We start from the raw sequence: 18,759 nt of genomic DNA, 5'->3' as shown, positions 1-18,759 counted from the left end.
CTAAAAGGCATTAAGGTGGACAAGTCCCCAGGTCCGGATGGGATCTATCCCAGGTTACTGAAGGAAGCGAGAGAGGAAATAGCTGGGGCCTTAACAGATATCTTTGCAGCATCCTTAAACACGGGTGAGGTCCCGGAGGACTGGAGAATTGCTAATGTTGTCCCCTTGTTTAAGAAGGGTAGCAGGGATAATCCAGGTAATTATAGACCGGTGAGCCTGACGTCAGTGGTAGGGAAGCTGCTGGAGAAGATACTGAGGGATAGGATCTATTCCCATTTGGAAGAAAATGGGCTTATCAGTGATAGGCAACATGGTTTTGTGCAGGGAAGGTCATGTCTTACCAACTTAATAGAATTCTTTGAGGAAGTGACAAAGTTGATTGATGAGGGAAGGGCTGTAGATGTCATATACATGGACTTCAGTAAGGCGTTTGATAAGGTTCCCCATGGTAGGCTGATGGAGAAAGTGAAGGCGCATGGGGTCCAAGGTGTACTAGCTAGATGGATAAAGAACTGGCTGGGCAACAGGAGACAGAGAGTAGCAGTGGAAGGGAGTTTCTCAAAATGGAGAGATGTGACCAGTGGTGTTCCACAGGGATCCGTGCTGGGACCACTGTTGTTTGTGATATACATAAATGATTTGGAGGAAAGTATAGGTGGTCTGATTAGCAAGTTTGCAGACGACACTAAGATTGGTGGAGTAGCAGATAGTGAAAGGGACTATCAGAGAATACAGCAGAATATAGATAGACTGGAGAGTTGGGCAGAGAAATGGCAGATGGAGTTCAATCAGGGCAAATGCGAGGTGATGCATTTTGGAAGATCCAATTCAAGAGTGAACTATACAGTAAATGGAAAAGTCCTGGGGAAAATTGATGTACAGAGAGATTTGGGTGTTCAGGTCCATTGTTCCCTGAAGGTGGCAACGCAGGTCAATAGAGTGGTCAAGAAGGCATACGGCATGCTTTCCTTCATCGGACGGGGTATTGAGTACAAGAGTTAGCAGGTCATGTTACAGTTGTATAGGACTTTGGTTCGGCCACATTTGGAATACTGCGTGCAGTTCTGGTCGCCACATTACCAAAAGGATGTGGATGCTTTGAAGAGGGTGCAGAGGAGATTCACCAGGATGTTGCCTGGTATGGAGGGCGCTAGCTATGAAGAGAGGTTGAGTAGGTTAGGATTATTTTCATTAGAAAGACGGAGGTTGAGGGGGGACCTGATTGAGGTGTACAAAATCATGAGAGGTATAGACAGAGTGGATAGCAAGAAGCTTTTTCCCAGAGTGGGGGATTCAATTACAAGGGGACACGAGTTCAAAGTGAAAGGGGAAAAGTTTAGGGGGCATATGCATGGAAATTTCTTTACGCAGAGGGTGGTGGGTGCATGGAACGCATTGCCAGCGGAGGTGGTAGACGCGGGCACGATAGCGTCTTTTAAGATGTATCTAGACAGATACATGAATGGGCAGGAAGTAAAGAGATACAGATCCTTAGAAAATAGGCGACAGGTTTAGATAGAGGATTTGGATCGGCGTAGGCTTGGAGGGCCGAAGGGCCTGTTCCTGTGCTGTAATTTTCTTTGTTCTTTGTATCGGCAGCGCCTTTGGGAGCAGTGGCCACTGCTGGTACTGCAAGAGGCCTTGGACCCAGGCCCAGTGCTGGAGTCTGGACCCAAGGTAAGTGAGGGAGGGTCACCATGGCCAGACGTGCAGGCCTCGGCGGTGGGGGGAGGGTGGTTCAGGGAGGTGCAGGTTTTCCCGGCAGGGGCCCACAGAGGAGGGCCACACCTCCCCACATGGTTGAGGCCCTTCCCCCTCCCCGCCCCCCGCCGCTAGTTGAATTCCAGCGGCAGCAGGAAGAGGCCCTTAAGTGGCCGTTAATAGGCCATGTAAGGACCTTAATTGGTCTCTGGGTGATAAGACGGTCTTGGACCTATCCCGCTCCCAACAAAATTGCGTTACGACGGGGAGGCAACGGACCCTCCGCTCCCCCACCTCCTGCCGCAATTCTATGGGCTTCATCACCTCCAAACCTCGGGGGGCCCATAAATTTAAGCCCACACCGTGGAGTTAAAACTCCGCAGCATGCGAGGAAACCCTGACTTCCGGGTTTCCTATGCTCTATCAACATCTCCTGCCACTCCCAGCAGGTCAGGTCAGATAAAATCCAGCCCATGTCTTCCAATTATTTCATCGATGATAGCAGCATGTAAGAGAAAAGGGATGGACTCTGAGTTCTGATGAAAGGTCATCGACGTGAAACATTAACTCTGTTTCTCTCTCCACAGATGTTGCCAGATCTGCTGAATATTTCCAGCATTTTCTGTCTCTAATAAGTTCAAGGAGAGGAAAGGGAGGTTGGGTGTGGATGCATAGACGGAGAATCAAGGCTGGGTTTATAAGTAGAGGTGACAACTTGACAACTGCAATTTTGAAATGGATGGGAGCAGTGTCTGCAGGGAGAAAAGCACGCACAATACCAGCTAGCATGGGGGCCAGGAAGGGAAGTAGCATGTTCTCAAGTTTAGTTTAGTTTAGAGATACAACACTGAAACAGGCCCTTCGGCCCACCGAGTCTGTGCCGACCATCAACCACCCATTTATACTAATCCTGCACTAATTCCATATTCCTACCACATCCCCACCTGTCCCCTATATTTCCCTACCACCTACCTACACTAGGGGCAATTTATAATGGCCAATTTACCTATCAACCTGCAAGTCTTTGGCATATGGGAGGAAACCGGAGCACCCGGAGGAAACCCACGCAGACACAGGGAGAACTTGCAAACTCCACACAGGCAGTACCCAGAATTGAACCCGGGTCGCTGGAGCTGTGAGGCTGCAGTGCTAACCACTGCGCCACTGTGCCGCACTGTGCTGAGGGAATGGGACCGAGGGAGCAGGAGGTGGTTTAAATTGACATGAAAATCTCAAAGAGGGTGTGAGGGGAGATAGAAACTATAGAGTGATAGCTGTTCAAGGCAAGGGTAGGGACAGGTCTGGGAGAAGATTGCCTCAATGGGCAAAGGCCATACCTTTGATCCAATGCAAATATACAGACAGATAAACTCTCATTTCAGGCTAGGATTAAAGGATAAAGTCACCTACCTTATAAGAAGGACTCAGATGTTAGGTATCTGCACTTACATGTGTCCCAGTTAAATAAAAAAAAATCCAGTCCTGTCCTGTCCTGTCCTGAAAGCAGTGACATGGATAGAATTGATGTGCCAACCCTCACTGCAATGCCTCACCAAAGTGGTCATTTTTGATAAGTGGGTCAGGACAGTGAGCAAGTTAGCCAACCTTATCCCAACTCAACATCCACACATGGTGCACTTTGCCAGCAGGCTCTGTAGATAATAATCAGGACCCTGGCAGTTTTTCCCAGTCCCTAGCCCTGTGAGCATTGATGCTAATTGTAGCAGCCAATGGCTGCCTGAAATGAGATCAACTAACCTAGCACAAAAAGGGAATGTGGTCTGAAACTTTCTGCTCTGTATATCTGCTGAATAGACCTTCAACGGTAATGTGTATTTTCAATTCAATTATCAAAAATGTATATGTAATATATATACCTTAGGAAATCATGGTACATTTTAATTGCATGACGGATGTGGGTGGAGTATATTGATACAAAGAACAAAGAACAAATAACAGTACAGCACAGGAACAGGCCATTCGGCCCTCCAATCCTGCGCCGATCTTGATGCCTGCCTAAACTAACACCTTCTGCACTTCCGGGGCCCGTATCCCTCTATTCCCTTCCCATTCATGTATTTGTCAAGATGTCTCTTAAACGTCGCTATCGTATCTGCTTCCACCACCTCCCCTGGCAGCAAGTTCCAGGCACTCACCACCCTCTGTGTAAAAAAACTTGCCTCGCACATCCCCTCTAAACTTTGTCCCTCGCACCTTAAACCTATGTCCCCTAGTAACTGACTCTTACACCCTGGGAAAAAGCTTCTGACTATCCACTCTGTCCATGCCGCTCATAATTTTGTAAACCTCTATCATGTCGCCCCTCCACCTCCGTCGTTCCAGTGAAAACAATCCGAGTTTTTCCAACCTATCCTCATAGCTAATGCCCTCCAGACCAGGCAACATCCTGGTAAACCTCCTCTGTACCCTCTCCAAAGCCTCCACGTCCTTCTGGTAGTGTGGCGAACAGAATTGCACGCAATATTCTAAGTGTGGCCTAACTAAGGTTCTGTACAGCTGCAACATGACTTGCCAATTTTTATACTCTATGCCCCGACCGATGAAAGCAAGCATGCCGTATGCCTTCTTGACTACCTTATCCACCTGCGTTGCCACTTTCAGTGACCTGTGGAACTGTACGCCCAGATCTCTCTGCCTGTCAATACTCCTAAGGGTTCTGCCATTTACTGTATACCTCCCACCTGCATTAGACCTTCCAAAATGCATTACCTCACATTTGTCCGGATTAAACTCCATCTGCCATTTCTCCGCCCAAATCTCCAACCGATCTATATCCTGCTGTATCCTCTGACAATCCTCATCATTATCCGCAACTCCACCAACCTTTGTGTCGTCCGCAAACTTACTAATCAGACCAGCTACATTTTCCTCCAAATCATTTATACATCCAGGGTTTTTTTGGCATAACTGTGCTTGGACTAGGAGCAGCATGAATCAAGGGGTCAAAGAAACTTCTTTGGTCTTGCTTTTAGGGGAATAGTCAACTCAGGGGATCAGGGAAGGAGGACCAGCTTACCAGTGTTCATGAGCTTTGACACACCTTTTTTTTCTCAGTTTCTCTGCCATTGTACTCAGATCAAGGGATTCCTGTCTTAGACTTTGTTCAGCACTAACAAACTGCTCCTTCCTTGCCCACATTTCTTGAATTTGTCATTCAAGAATCTCACTCTCTTCTTCCGAAGACTGTCCCTGTTTGAATCAATGGAGGTCTGTTGGGTTTCTTGCCAATGGTCAGGTACATTACCTGCTTTATTAAGAAGATATTTATTCTTGCAGTACAACATTTAAATGCCAATCAAAAGTCCATGTAGCTCCAGCAATTGGGAGAACTAGGTTTCCGTTCAGAGAGCCAGCAAGCTTTCACTTGAATATTGAAGTCCCACTCAGAGTCAACTAGTAGATTGAATCTAATTCATAGGATACAATTTCAAATTGCAGTCAAAAATAACACTCATTTGCTCTCTGGAGAGTTCATGCTTCTAATGCAAATCACTGAATAGGGAACCTTACAATTGTTGAGTGTTCTACCAGGAGGAAACCAACAGAAATATGTGAGGAAGTCTATCCTAATTCACTTAATGTGCTTCCTGTTGCCACTTCACAATGGCACCGATAGCATCTGTGCAGAAGTTTGTAGCACAGCCCATTTCATTCTTTTGGCTGAAGAATAGCTCTAAAGTAAGCAGTAGGGCTATAAAGTGGAGTAAAGTTTCTGAAAGCATGTGTAGGACATAAAGTCCTGGATTTGTGGTAGGAATAACAGTGAAACTATCAGCACACACCATTATTATGGAGTAAATCAGACAGCAGCCTCAGTTGGCTGCATATATGTAGTTAACTGTGAAAATTAGAAAGATGCTGTCTGATTTTCTACTTTATTATTTTTAAAGTACACCCAACCCCACCCCCCCACCCCCACAACCCCCCCCCCCACCCCCCCCCAATAGGGTGTCTCTTTTCCCAGTTAGGACGACTGGTAAACTGTCTGCGCTAGGCCATCGTCCTGTGCTCCTCAAGCCAACGTCTGGATGGCTCCGCTTGTCACATTGTCTCTGCGGGAACTCTTAGCCTGTGTTCGGTATTGTCTTTGGGGCACACTGCAAGTACAAATCCATATCCTGCCACTCTGACATGTAACACATTGAGATTACACCAATAAATTGTCCAAATTATTTATTTCAGTTCTTCAAATTTCATACATTGGGTAAGATGTTACAGTACTAGTACCATCACTCAGAACCTTACCTTCTGATCACTGTGAGAGCAGGGAGACATTCATGTCTTGGAGATATTACTATGAAGAGACAAGGGACTGATTCCTAGTATTAGGTGACTAAGTTATAAGGAAAGATTAGAGAAACTTGGGCTTTTCAGCTGCAAAAGTAGATGACTGGGTGGGAGTCTGATACAGCTATAAAATGATAAAGATATATAGAAGGTAAATCAGCATAACCTATCTGTAGGATAGCATATGCGAGTTCAAACAAGCAACAAGAAAACTCAAGAAATTCTTCACATAAATCAGCAAGCAAGATTTGAAGTGGATCTCTGGGTAGGATGGTGGAAGCAAAACCAAGGAGTCAGTGGATGACGGTTTGGAGTGACTGTAGATTCTGTCTGAATGGACCAAATGGCCTTTCCTTATCTATCTTGTGATCTGTGACCTATGTCAGATTTGCTCCTCAATGTGCTTCTATTCATGGCCTGCTCAACAATTGGAAGGTCACCAGATCTGGGATGCAGATCTCTCTCTTCTTATGGTACAGTGAAGAAAGCAAAACCAGTGCAATTAGAAGGTGAAACAATCTCAGAAATATCGAGAAATGTAAAGGACTTGATTAAATGATAGGGCTAGTAGTTCCATACTGTAGTTTTTTTCTTCTTCCTGGAGAGAAATAGCTGGCTTGCACTTGGTAACTACCCAGGGTGACACATTTGAAAGTGGGCACTCTGATGCAGGTTAAAATCCCATCACTCTATAGTACAGCATATTGGAGCATTACTGAAATTGAAAATGGAAGAGCAGGGGAGGCTACTCGGGGAGGGAAGGGTGGGGTTGATCGGGTGCATAGAAGAGCAGGGAAAGGTGGAGTGGAGTGTTCAGGGTGTTGAATGGTTGATGTTGATGCTGAAGCTGCATATTGTCAGCTGCTGGGGTGGTGGGTGGATTAGATCAGTACTGTGTTGAGATATTTGGCAAGGGCCTAAAAGGAGGGATGAGTTAGTCATAGTCATAGAGTTATACAGCACAGAAACAGGCCCTTCAGCCCATCGTCGGAGAGCTGTGGGGCAAATGGAGGGTACTGGCTAGCAGAGGGAATGGTTACAGTCAATGGGGTCAAATGGATTCTGTAGAAGGGGAGGTCAAGACTAATGGGTGGGTATTCAACAGCTTCATATGGAGAGGAAAGGGACTCAGGAACATTGGTCATGTCGATGTGAGGAGGTTCCAGGGTATGAGTCGGCATGTTAATAGTAACGGGAGTAGAAACGGGGGAAGGGATGGCATGAATACACTGATGATTACACTGTGCATGGTAATGGGTAGCAGCTCATTGGTAACAGAGGTAAGGGTAACGCTAACATTAGGTGGGTCAAGGGTGATGGGTTAAAGCTGGAATGTTGCAGGAGGAGGTTGGAAGATGGCGAGACTTGCCCTGAGTTCCACAGGCGCCATTTTGTCCAATGATAATGGAAACCATGTGGACACTCATGGATTGCAAGGAGAGTGGAAGGAGGCAAACGACAGTGGGTGTGGCTCCTGCCTGGCTGCAATTTGAAGGCGGCACAGTGGCGCAGTGGTTAGCGCTGCAGCCTCACAGCTCCAGGGACCCGGGTTCAATTCTGGGTACTGCCTGTGCGGAGTTTGCAAGTTCTCCCTGTGACTGCGTGGGTTTTCGCCAGGTGCTCTGGTTTCCTCCCAAAGACTTGTAGGTGATAGGTAAATTGGCCATTGTAAATTGCTCCTAGTGTAGGTAGGTGGTAGGGAATATGGGATTACTGTAGGGTTAGTATAAATGGGTGGGTTGTTGGTCGGCACAGACTCGGTGGGCCGAAGGGCCTGTTTCAGTGCTGTATCTCTACATAAATAAATGAGGGAGTTGTTCATTGTCTCACTGTTTCAGCTCAGTGTCAACAGAGGGCTGAATTGCCACACTCTGCTTATTTGTTGTTGAGAAAAGCCACAGTGACATGGGTCTCATACACCCAATTTGTATGGTACCACGGGAAGAAGAACAAAGAGAGAGACTAAAGAGGGGACTTTTCCTTCAACTCATGGTGCTTGAGCACCAGCAACAGGCAGAACAGGAAGATGAGGATGCTCAGAATTATAACATCCAGGAACGGTCTTATCGAAGACGGCACTGGCATGTCATCACATCCTCAGGACAAGGAAAAATCACCTTCAAATGTCAGAGAAGCAATGCTAGAGACACTTAAGGATGTCACGTGAAATTTGTAGGATCCTGTGGCATGATCTGCAGCTGCTCAGCTTCGGAGGGAATCCATGCCAGTTGCCCTCAAGGTGACTGCTGCACTCAATTTTTTTTGCTAGTGGCTTTTTCCAGGAATCCAAGGTGTCATGTGTGGCATCTTGGAGTCTGCAACCCACAGGTGCATCAAAGAGGTAACCAATGCTCTTTTGCAATCTAAAGCAACACAGGGTGGCATAGTGGCGCAGTGGTTAGCACCGCAGCCTCATAGCTCCAGCGACCCAGGTTCAGTTCTGGGTACTGCCTGTGCAGAGTTTGCAAGTTCTCCCTGTGACTGTGTGGGTTTTCACTGAGTGTTTTGGTTTCCTTCCACAGCCAAAGACTTGCAGGTTGATAGGTAAATTGGCCATTGTAAATTGCCTCTAGTGTAGGTAGGTGGTAGGAGAATTGTGGGAATGTGGTAGGGAATATGGGATTAATGTAGGATTGGTATAAATGGGTGGTTGATGGTCGGCACAGACTCAGTGGGCCGAAGGGCCTGTTTCAGTGCTGTATGATGATTCTATGATAATGATTTAATCTACTTACCTGTAGACAAGGACATTCAGGAAACAAGGTCTGTGGCCTTTGGTGCCATTGCTGGTTTTGCTAGAGTGCAAGAGGTGATTGACTGTACTCATGTGGCCATTAGAGCTCCCTGGGACCAGACTGCTGTCTTTGTCAATCGCAAAGGCTTCCACTCTTTAAACGTTCAACTTGTTTGTGACCACAGGAGAAGAATCATACATGTTTGCGCACGTTTCCTAGGGAGCCGTCATGCCTCATACATTTTGAGAAACTCCCAGCTGCCAGCAGTTTTTGAGGAACCAGCCAAAGTGGACGGATGGATCCTGGGTGACAAGGGTTACCCATTGTGTACATGGTTCATGACACCAGTACGTCATCCCCAAAGTGCTGCTGAAGAGAGGTATAATGCTGCTCATGCATCCACAAGAGTCAGCATGTTGAAAATGCAATTCTGTTGCCTTGACTAGACTGGAGGGGCTCTTCAGTACACGCCACAGAGGGTGCCATGAGTAATCATTGTCTGCTGTGCCTTGCACTACCTTGCAATTAGACCTGGCAACATTCTGCAGACAGAGGAACAGGAGGAACACCAGTCCTCCTCAGATGAGGATGACTATGAAGACGGCAAGGAGGAGGACAACGATGACAACGATAGCATCATCGATATGAGGGCCATGGAGAAATATGCAAGGGACATCAGGGAGAACCTCATTTATGCACATTTCAGCCAACAATAAGCCACATCATCAAGGAATGTTGGAAGGAGAAACATAATAATTCCCCACAGAAATTCAATATTACCTGAGATCTTGTTCATCTCTGCAATCTTAACGAAGCATTGCTGCACTTTCACGTGATTGGCATTTGAAATCATCTTTGGACTATGGTGAATGGGACTACACACCATTGCAAGTTATGACTGTAGAAACTCAGTAGTGGAAAAAGTTAATAATCATCAATAGGAAAACAGCCATCATTGAAGACTGAAGGCTCAAATTTCAATAAGAAAAAGACACAGGATATTTTCTGAGATGCTTTGCAAACATCATTGTGTTCCTGCCATAAGCCTCCAAATACATCTTTGTTTCCATCTGAAACTAAGCAAAACATTAACAACAGTGGATCAAATTTTAAATGAAATAAATATGTATTGAAAAGTTTTTACTATTGTCACAATTTGTACATCACCCATGCCACCGTCGTGCTCAAAACTGTTTCAATTTTCCTTTCCTGCCACTACATCTAAGTGCTGTCCCGACATTAGCATCTGAGATGGATGACTGTGCCGGGCGTCCTCTGAAGGGATGGAGGGAGCATCTGTAGGGAGGTCCAGGTTCCTCACTTAGACTGTGCTGCATGGAGCCAACAGTTACAGCGATGGAGTGCAGATCAGATCTCATATGGTTCGAGTACTCAACCAGACTCACCACGGAGCTCGCCAAACTCTCAACTGAGGAAGCCATACGCTCATATGCCTGGGACATGTCAGACGTAATTGCTTGCATGGCCTCCTCCATGGCACACGCAAAGCCATGCATGACCTCAGGCATCTCCGACATATTTTCCACATGGCTTTGCTGCACATCCAGCAGACTTCTCGTACCAACAAACAGAAGATCATCATGAGCATGGGGCTGAACAGGGACCTTGTACTCAGCAGTCCTCTGATTGTCAGGGGACCTGGCTGGGACATGCTCCCTGAGCCGCTGGGGCGTGTCTGTGTCGTGCACTCCAGAAGGAGGCCATTCAGCCCATCGTGTGCGCCAGCCAAAAAAACTACTGCCCAATCTAATCCCACCTTCCAGCATCTGATCAGTAGCCTTGCCGGTTACAGTACTTCAGGTGCATGTCCAGGTAGCTTTCAAAAGAATTGAGGGTTTCTGCCTCCATCACCATTCCTAGCAGTGAATTCCAGATATCCACCACCCTCTGGGCGAAATAGTTTTTCCTCGTGTCCCCCTCAAATCCTTCTAACAATCACCTTAAATCTGTGCCCTCCTCTGCTACCTCCATCCAAGCCATGTTGGTGAGGTGGGAAGTTCTTCTAAATCCATCTGCAGGGAGGAGGACTTCCTGCCTTTCTCTGACGGCCTGGAGGAGAACCTGCAGGGAGGCATCACTGAACCGATGGACTGGTCTCTGCCTACTGGCTGACATCTGACTCACTTTTGCTGCAAGGAAAATAAATGATGTGAAGTTGATGGTGACAAAATAAAAGTAAGAACTCCAATTTAGGTTAATCTGAAGGTACTTAAATGAATGGAAGGCTGATGATCCTTGAGGCTGCAAGCATAGGATGTTTTACATCTGTGGCGATCATGGTGCTTGAGCCAGTGATGGTGGGTTCCACCGATGAAAGGCTGCCCCCACCACGTGATCCCACTACTTGTCTGACATTCAGTACCGGATAAGTAGAAATTTTGTCCAACTAAATTGTGGGAAGACCAAAGGCATTGTCTTCAGTCCCCTCCACCATCTGCATTCCATCCCTCTCTCTGGCAACTGTCTGAGCTGAACTAAAGTGTTCGCAAACATAGGCCATAATTTTACAATCTCCAGAAGCAGGCTGGGAAGCCGGGTGGGGGGTGTGGTGGGGGGAGGGGGGGGAGTGGGGGGATGGAGGGGAAGTAAAATCGTGTGGGAGTCAGGGGGTGCCATTCCCATCGCCAACCTTCTCCCGCTGCCATTTTACCAGTGACAGGGCAGGTGACACATGGCCTACCCACCCCAAGCCAATTGAGGCCCTTAAGTGGCCAATTAATTGCCACTTAAGGGCCTCCTCCCGCCGCCACTGGTATGTTACCAGCGGCGATCGGGCACTTTGCCACCTGGGGAGGCCGCTCAGTTAAACCTAGCGGCCTCCTTGCAGGCTGCGGGTGGGGGCCCTCCTGACGATGCATCCTGTGCCCCATGGAGGGCTCCCCAGCGGCACAAACCACACCGGCTGGAACATCTCCCCACACCCCCCCTAACCAGGGCCCAGCCAATTGTCCCCGGTGAGGCCCAAACCCCCACTCACCATTTTCAGGGTCAGCCTCCATGCTGCTCCACTCGCTGGGCGCAGACCCAGCAGTAGTCACCGCTCCTGGTGGCACTGCTGGGATTGAAGAGCTGCCAGCCCTCTGATTGGCTGGCAGTTCCTGGAGGCAGGGCATCCTGCCTCAGAAGGGTGGAAGTCCTGATTAGGGTCAATTAATGGCCTGGGCCATGCAAAATTACAGTGACAGGCTTGCCCCCAACATTTTAACTAGTGGGTGGGGCCATAGTGTCATATTTGACCCGAGATAGCCTTCCGACTACATATCCATGCCATCACTATTTTCACCTCTCTAACATCGTTCGACTCCTCCCCTGCCTCAGTTCATCCATGCCTTTGTTACCTCTGGCCTTGACTATTCAATGCACTCCTGGCCAGCCACTCATCTTCCCCTCTCCATAATCTTAAATTCATCCAAAATTCTGCTGCCATTTCCCAACTTGCACCAAATCCTGTTCACTCATCATCCCTGTGCTCACTGACCTACTCCAGGCTCAGCAATGCCTCAATTTTAAAATTCTCACCTTGTTTTCAGATCCCTTTGGCCCTACATCTGCGCTCCTCCAATTCTTATCTCTTGCGATTTTAATCACTCCAGCATTGGCAGCCATGCCTTCAGGTGCTTGGGCCCTAAACTCTGAAATTCCCTTTCTAAACCTCACCGCCTCTCTGCCTCTCTTTCCTCTTTTAGGACCTTCTTAAAACCTACCTCTTTCACCAAACTTTTGGTCATTTGATCTAACATCTCATGATGTGACTCAGTGTCAAATTATGTTTCATATTGCTCCTGTGATGCACCTTGGGACATTTTTCTATGCTGAAGGTGCAATATAAATGCAAGTTGTTGTTGCTGGATGAAGGTTGGCCAAGACACTAAGAAAACACCTTACTCTTCTTTGAATAATGACAATACTTTCTCACATGCTGACTGTAATTCGTGGGAGGCAACACCAAGTCAACAGAACAAGTACAGCTTTAAATCCACTACACACCATTTCATCAATCACATCTTGTCTAGGCCTTGAATGACATAAAGGCAGTGTGAATGTGAGGCAGGATTAGACTTCCCTCCCAATCATCAATGCATTTTTACTTTGGTTGACTAAAGAAATAACAATGATCAACTTGCACTCATACTGCATTGTTCAAAAGCAGAAGGCTTTGCTTTTTTTTGGTGCAATGAAACAGAAAACAAAAATATTTTATCCTTGTTATTTTCTACTTGGGTTAAAATCCACAAGAAACATTTCCTATGGACAGGATGATTCAGGCTGAACACATTTGGACCTAACTGCACTGTGAAGAGGGGAGAGTGAAATTAGCAGTTATGATGACCACAACAGCATGAATAGGACTGAGAAAGCAAACAGTTGTGTGAAAGGGATGGTGGTTGGCAGCTACAAGCTCAATTTGTTGAAGGGTATAATGCAATCCTTCTCATTTATTTTGATCATGAATCTTACTCCTGGCACCTTCCTGATGTTGTTAGCTCTTAAGTGTTTTATCAGCATAAGCAGAATAGATTAGCATAATCAGAATAGATGACAAGCTTTTGCATGTCTCATAATGGTGGGCTGCAGACCAGTGTCAGCACAGGCATTGTAGCAGGTCTGTAGCACATTTGTTTGGTTGATAAATAGGGCATCACAGAGAAACACAAAGGAAAGGAAATACATATTCTATAATAGTGGCAGGGTGTGGTTATAGCTTTAGTTATAAAAAGAGTGCTTACATTTCTTAAGAAAGAGAAGTAATGTTTAATATTTACACTGTATTCTAAATCATTTAGTACATTAATAGACATTATACCAACATATTTAGTTTGTTTATAATTAATTAATAGTTTGTATAGGCTCAAATCAGATTTACAAGTGTCACATGAATGTAGAGACTGCAATACTAAATAATTAAATGTGAGTGACTCTTATACTCATAATACAGCAGGTACAGTTTAAACCTGTCCCTTTGTAACTGTACTTAGATCCACCCAACTGAATAATTTCAACTGAGAGGTATGGATCTAGCATTCATTTGGGATTGACAGCATTTGCTGTACCCTTTATAAGAAAACATCTGTTTTTCCATGTTACAAACTGCTCTCTCGTTATTTTTCCTTGAATTTTAAACTGATAGTCCCTGGCCAAATGACGAGTCGGGAACCCGTTGACAGCTGGAACGGGCATTGCTGGGGCATTAGCATCCCACTTTCAGGTCTCCGAACCAATCAGTAAGGGCTGGGGTAGGGGGAGGTGGTGAAATGATGCACCAAATTTGTCAAAGGACATGGATTACTCAGGCTGCAACAATCACAGGAATGGAGAGGAAGGTCACGAAATCAATGTCAGCACCCAACTACCTCGCACCTGGTTGCAAAATGAGGAAGGTGTTTACTGCTGTCAGGAGGAAGTGAAAGCTAATTTTGCTCCTCAGTTTTGTCCACACACATTCATTATGGTACAACTCCCATCGAGTATTTATGGTAATTGCATATTGTTAATGGAACATTATCTGGCCTGCTAATGGGAGTAAGCATTTTACGGCAGTTACACTCCAATGTATTCTCTTGTAATACTTATTTAATCCTTGAGGGAATATTCTTGAGGGCCTGGAAATAAAAGCAACTAATTACAACCACGCCAATAAGTGTTTATTTGTACGTAACACCATCCTCTCATCGGGGCACCAATATCAAGCATTGCACACAACCATTGCCCTTTTAAACACAATAGGCTGGATTTAGTAAGCTGGTCATGGGTCCCGGTGGCAGACCTGGAAGTGGGGTGCGCCCCCGCCCACCACCCCGCTTGCCACGTGTGTGGCAACCCAGCATGATCATCCGGCGGGCCGCCAATTATAACAATGAAAGTGTGGGCCAGCTAATTATGCAGTCCACGGGGACGGTCTTTGAGGCGTCGAATGCGGCATCAGATGACGCCAGAGCAGGTGCTGGCACCATATTTAAAGCCCTGCTAGCCCTGCTTTCATTGCTGACTTAGACTAACATTCAGTGCTCTCTGGTGAAGCCATTGCTATCGTGACTCCTGGACCGCTCCCCCAACACCACCACGCCCCCACCCCGGAGAAGGACACCGCATGATGACAAATGCAAGTTTAGTGATGCCTGCCTTGAGATTCTCCTCCGGGCTGCAAGGGAAAGGTGGGAGGTCCACTTCCCCAACGATGGCAAGAAGAGGTCCTCCCGCCTAACATAGCAAACCTGGATGGAGATCACGGTGAAGATCAGCAGCTGTGGGGTCATCCCCGAACATGGGTACAATGCCACAAGAGTGTCAATGACCTCTTTCATTCTATCAAGGTGACTGCTCCAAACCACTCTCCTTTTTCTGGATTTCATGTGGCTGCACAGGAGGAAACGGGGCATGGGGAGGGAAGCACCATAAAGGCGCTGGCAAAGGGGGTTAAGCATCACCTCTTCCTGACAGATGCATAGCTGCATCTCGGCCACAGGACACCTTCCTACACAGCTCACACCCATTAACTCCCCTGAGAGCTGATGAGAGGATGAGCTATATAGGAAACCCCAGTAGGGAATGACGGGCCGACACTAGCAGAACTGTTATGTTGATCCCCCTGCAAAGTACGACTATCTCCCTCTTTCCAGTTGCAGGTGAAGGACAAGACGGCTCATAACAGCAGGGAGACATCGTAGACCGATGGAGGAATACCAGACATCAGGCCTCTCTCCACAGTTGAGGAGGAGGCACTTGAGTTTTCAGGGACCCAAGGCGGCCACTCAATCATGGATGGTGAGACTGGAGTCTCCAAGCAAGAATTTGAGAATTGTCTTCCATTGACATACAGTTCACTTCTGGAGACCCATATCATGCATGGTTGGCATGACGATATCTGCACAGCCTAACCCACACGTTTGTGTTCTCTCATGCAGGTCAGTGTCCGCACGAGACTCCAGTAGAAAGGGGACATAATTCAATCTCTGAGGACGATCGTCCCATGACTCTCCTGCACCTTTCACCAGCTCAGATATTTTCAACTCGGTGAGTTTCTGCTCGGCTTTAGAATCAGGATCACAAGCTGGTGAGAACACCACACACACCCAAGCAGATGGCTGAGGCTGAGACAGCCGAGGCCTCTGACAGTTGGAGGACTGTGGGTGGCCAGGCCTCTGCTGAGCCCCAGACTTTGTTTTTACTTGTTTTTTGTGGGATGTTGGCGTCAGTGGCTAGGCCAGCATTTATTGCCCATCCCTAATTGCCCTTGAATTGAGTGGCTTGCTAGGCCATTTCAGAGGGCATTTAAGAGTCAACCACATTGCTGTGGGTCTGGAGTCACATGTAGACCAGACCAGGTAAGGATGACAGATTTCCTTCCTTAAAGGACATTAGTGGACCAGATGGGTTTTTACAATAATTGACAATGATTTCATGGTCAGTGAAATTTTAATTCCAGATTTATTAATTGAATTCAAATTTCACCATCTGCCATGATGGGATTCGAACCCATGTCCACAGAGCATTAGCCTGGGGTCTGGATTACAAGTCTAGTGACTGATGACGAGCCTCTGGTGTCAACAGCACAGGGCATGCTGGAGTTGCAGAAAGGATAAGTAAACATCTGGTGCAGAAGCCAGAGGCAAAGCGCAGCCATGAGCGGACAATGGAGGAGTCCTGCCATTTCTCAGGCATTTGACTGTATGGCTTCCTCCATCAAGAGGTTGGCGACCCTCATGGAGAGTTAGATCCCACAGATTTGCACAGACCTGCACACCATCTTCTTGGCCATGAGCTAAACACAGCAGTAGCAAGGCGAGAGAAGGTCAACAGGGAGGTTCAAGTAAGCCTTGAAAGGGAGGAGGAGAGACTGACCTCTACAGCTGATGGCTCCCCTCAGTGCATTGTGCGCATGGACAGTAGCTCCTCAGCCCCTCCACCAGTGACCCTAGCTCCAGCAGGTATGATGCCTGAGGAGAGTCCTGCGCATGTGCAGGACACCTTCAGACAGCTGGAGCCGTCTAGGCCTCGGGCAACCAGATGAGGGCCGCCGAAGTCATCCCAGGCCAACGGGCAACTGTTAAGCTCCAGAAAGCTTGTTATGGAAGGATGATGCTGAAGCCTATCTTTACTCAGTTTCACATTTATTGTACAGAGTAAAAGGATTACAAATATATAACTTCTCACTCAAAACCCTGCACCAATCTCAGTAAGTGTCTGCTTATAATGTTCAAGTAAGACCCCAATTAACACTCTCCACCTACATATAATCAAACAATTGATATACAATTAACAGATTAACAGTAGCCTGATCAGCAGCCTGCCTCCAGCCCAGCTGCTAGTTCATGGGTTACGCCTCGTAGAAGCACTCGTATGCATATAAAGAAAACCACCTAGAGACACTTGGTGTTTCATGGATGTTTGAAATTTGCCTTTTGTTTTTCTTATAAGTTTTTTTTTTCATTTTTGAAATTAACTTTCATTGTGGAAATGATTTTTCTATCGTACATTAATTGTGAGCTGCTGACTTCACCCTTCCCCCTTAATGGATTCCAATGTAGGCACAACTCTCATTTGATTAGTATCTGCCATGGGCCAGAGCACATGGTTAAGCTGGGCAGTAAGGTTTGGAAGATAAATAGAAAGGAGGTGATAGACTGAATGCATTGAGGTGAGTCTTCTTTGATTTTTTCTGAGAGGCCATCATGGTGGCTGGAAGCGGCTAAGTATGGCACTGTTTCTTGCCTCCTTGGCCCATTGCTCAATCTGCCTGGCCTCTAGGGCAAGGGGTTCAACAACTGCTTGCTCATTAGCCTCCTCTGCGTCCTCCTCATTGGTGGAGGAGTTCAATCATGTCATGCAAGGCTTCTCCCCTCTGCAGGACTAGATTGTGCAGAGCACAGCAAAAAACACAATACACGAGACCCTCACTGAGGCAGAAAACAGGGCTCCACCAGATCAATCCAGGCACCGGAATCTTATCTTTAGCAGCCTAATGGCCTGCTCAGTGGTCGCTTGGGTGGAGCCATGGCAGGTGTTGTACCTCTCCTCTGCTGCAGTGTGAGAGTTCCTCACAGGCGTGAGCAGCCATGTTTTCAATGGGTGCCTATTGTCCACGAGAGTCCATTCCTGAAGGCAAGCGGGTGGGCCAGAAAAGCTGCAGCACCTGGGATTGGCGACGTATGTAGACATTGTGGCTGCTTCCCAGGAAGCGGGCACACAGCTGTAGGAAATGCTTTCGGTGGTCACAGACCAGTTGAACGTTGATTGAATCCGAGCCCTTCCTGTTGATGAAGGCGGCTGGCTGGTCCATTGGAGCCTTGAGGGCCACATATGTGCAATCTATCACACCTTGCTCCTGGGAGAATCCAGCAATGGTCCCGAATCCCAAGGCCCTCTCGACCTGACTGTCAGGGTTGGTCCAGTAGTGCACATAGTCATCAACCCTCTTGAACACGGCATTGGTCACCTATTGATGCTGCTGCCTGAGAGATGCCACACAAGGTGTATCCTTGGAATGATCCAGATGTGTAAATGTTAAGTGCCACAGTGATCTTCAAGGTCACGGTCATAGGTTGACTACCGACTCCCATAGGTTGCATATGTCGGTGACTTGGAAAGATCAGGTCTTCACTGACAATGCCACTCAGATATCTGAAGGTAGCTGAGTCGAGTCCAGTACACTCTCTGATGCCCTTCTTGGCATGGCTAGCTGCTGTCGCTCTCGAATGGAGCTTCACGGGCAGGCGCAGCTGCCTCCTGGCCCTCCCTCTGTCGGAGGCGCTGCATCATGCCACGGAGATCCAAACAGATAGGGTGTATGAGACCATTGCCAGGTGATGAGTAGCCCTCCAGAGTGCTTGCAGAGACAGTTGCCTTGGCAGCTTTCCCTTTGCTACTTCTCTTGCAGACTCACTAATGGCTCTCAGTGTTCATCCTTTCTTATAGCCGACCTTCTCGCCCGACAGTATGGGCACCTGAACCTCTCACCCAGCAGTATGGGCACCTGGTACTGCCACCCAACAGTATG

The sequence above is a fragment of the Heterodontus francisci genome, chromosome 15 (assembly GCF_036365525.1).
Source record: "Heterodontus francisci isolate sHetFra1 chromosome 15, sHetFra1.hap1, whole genome shotgun sequence".
Classification (NCBI taxonomy): Eukaryota; Metazoa; Chordata; class Chondrichthyes; order Heterodontiformes; family Heterodontidae; genus Heterodontus; species Heterodontus francisci.
This window is presented reverse-complemented; position numbering follows the sequence as displayed.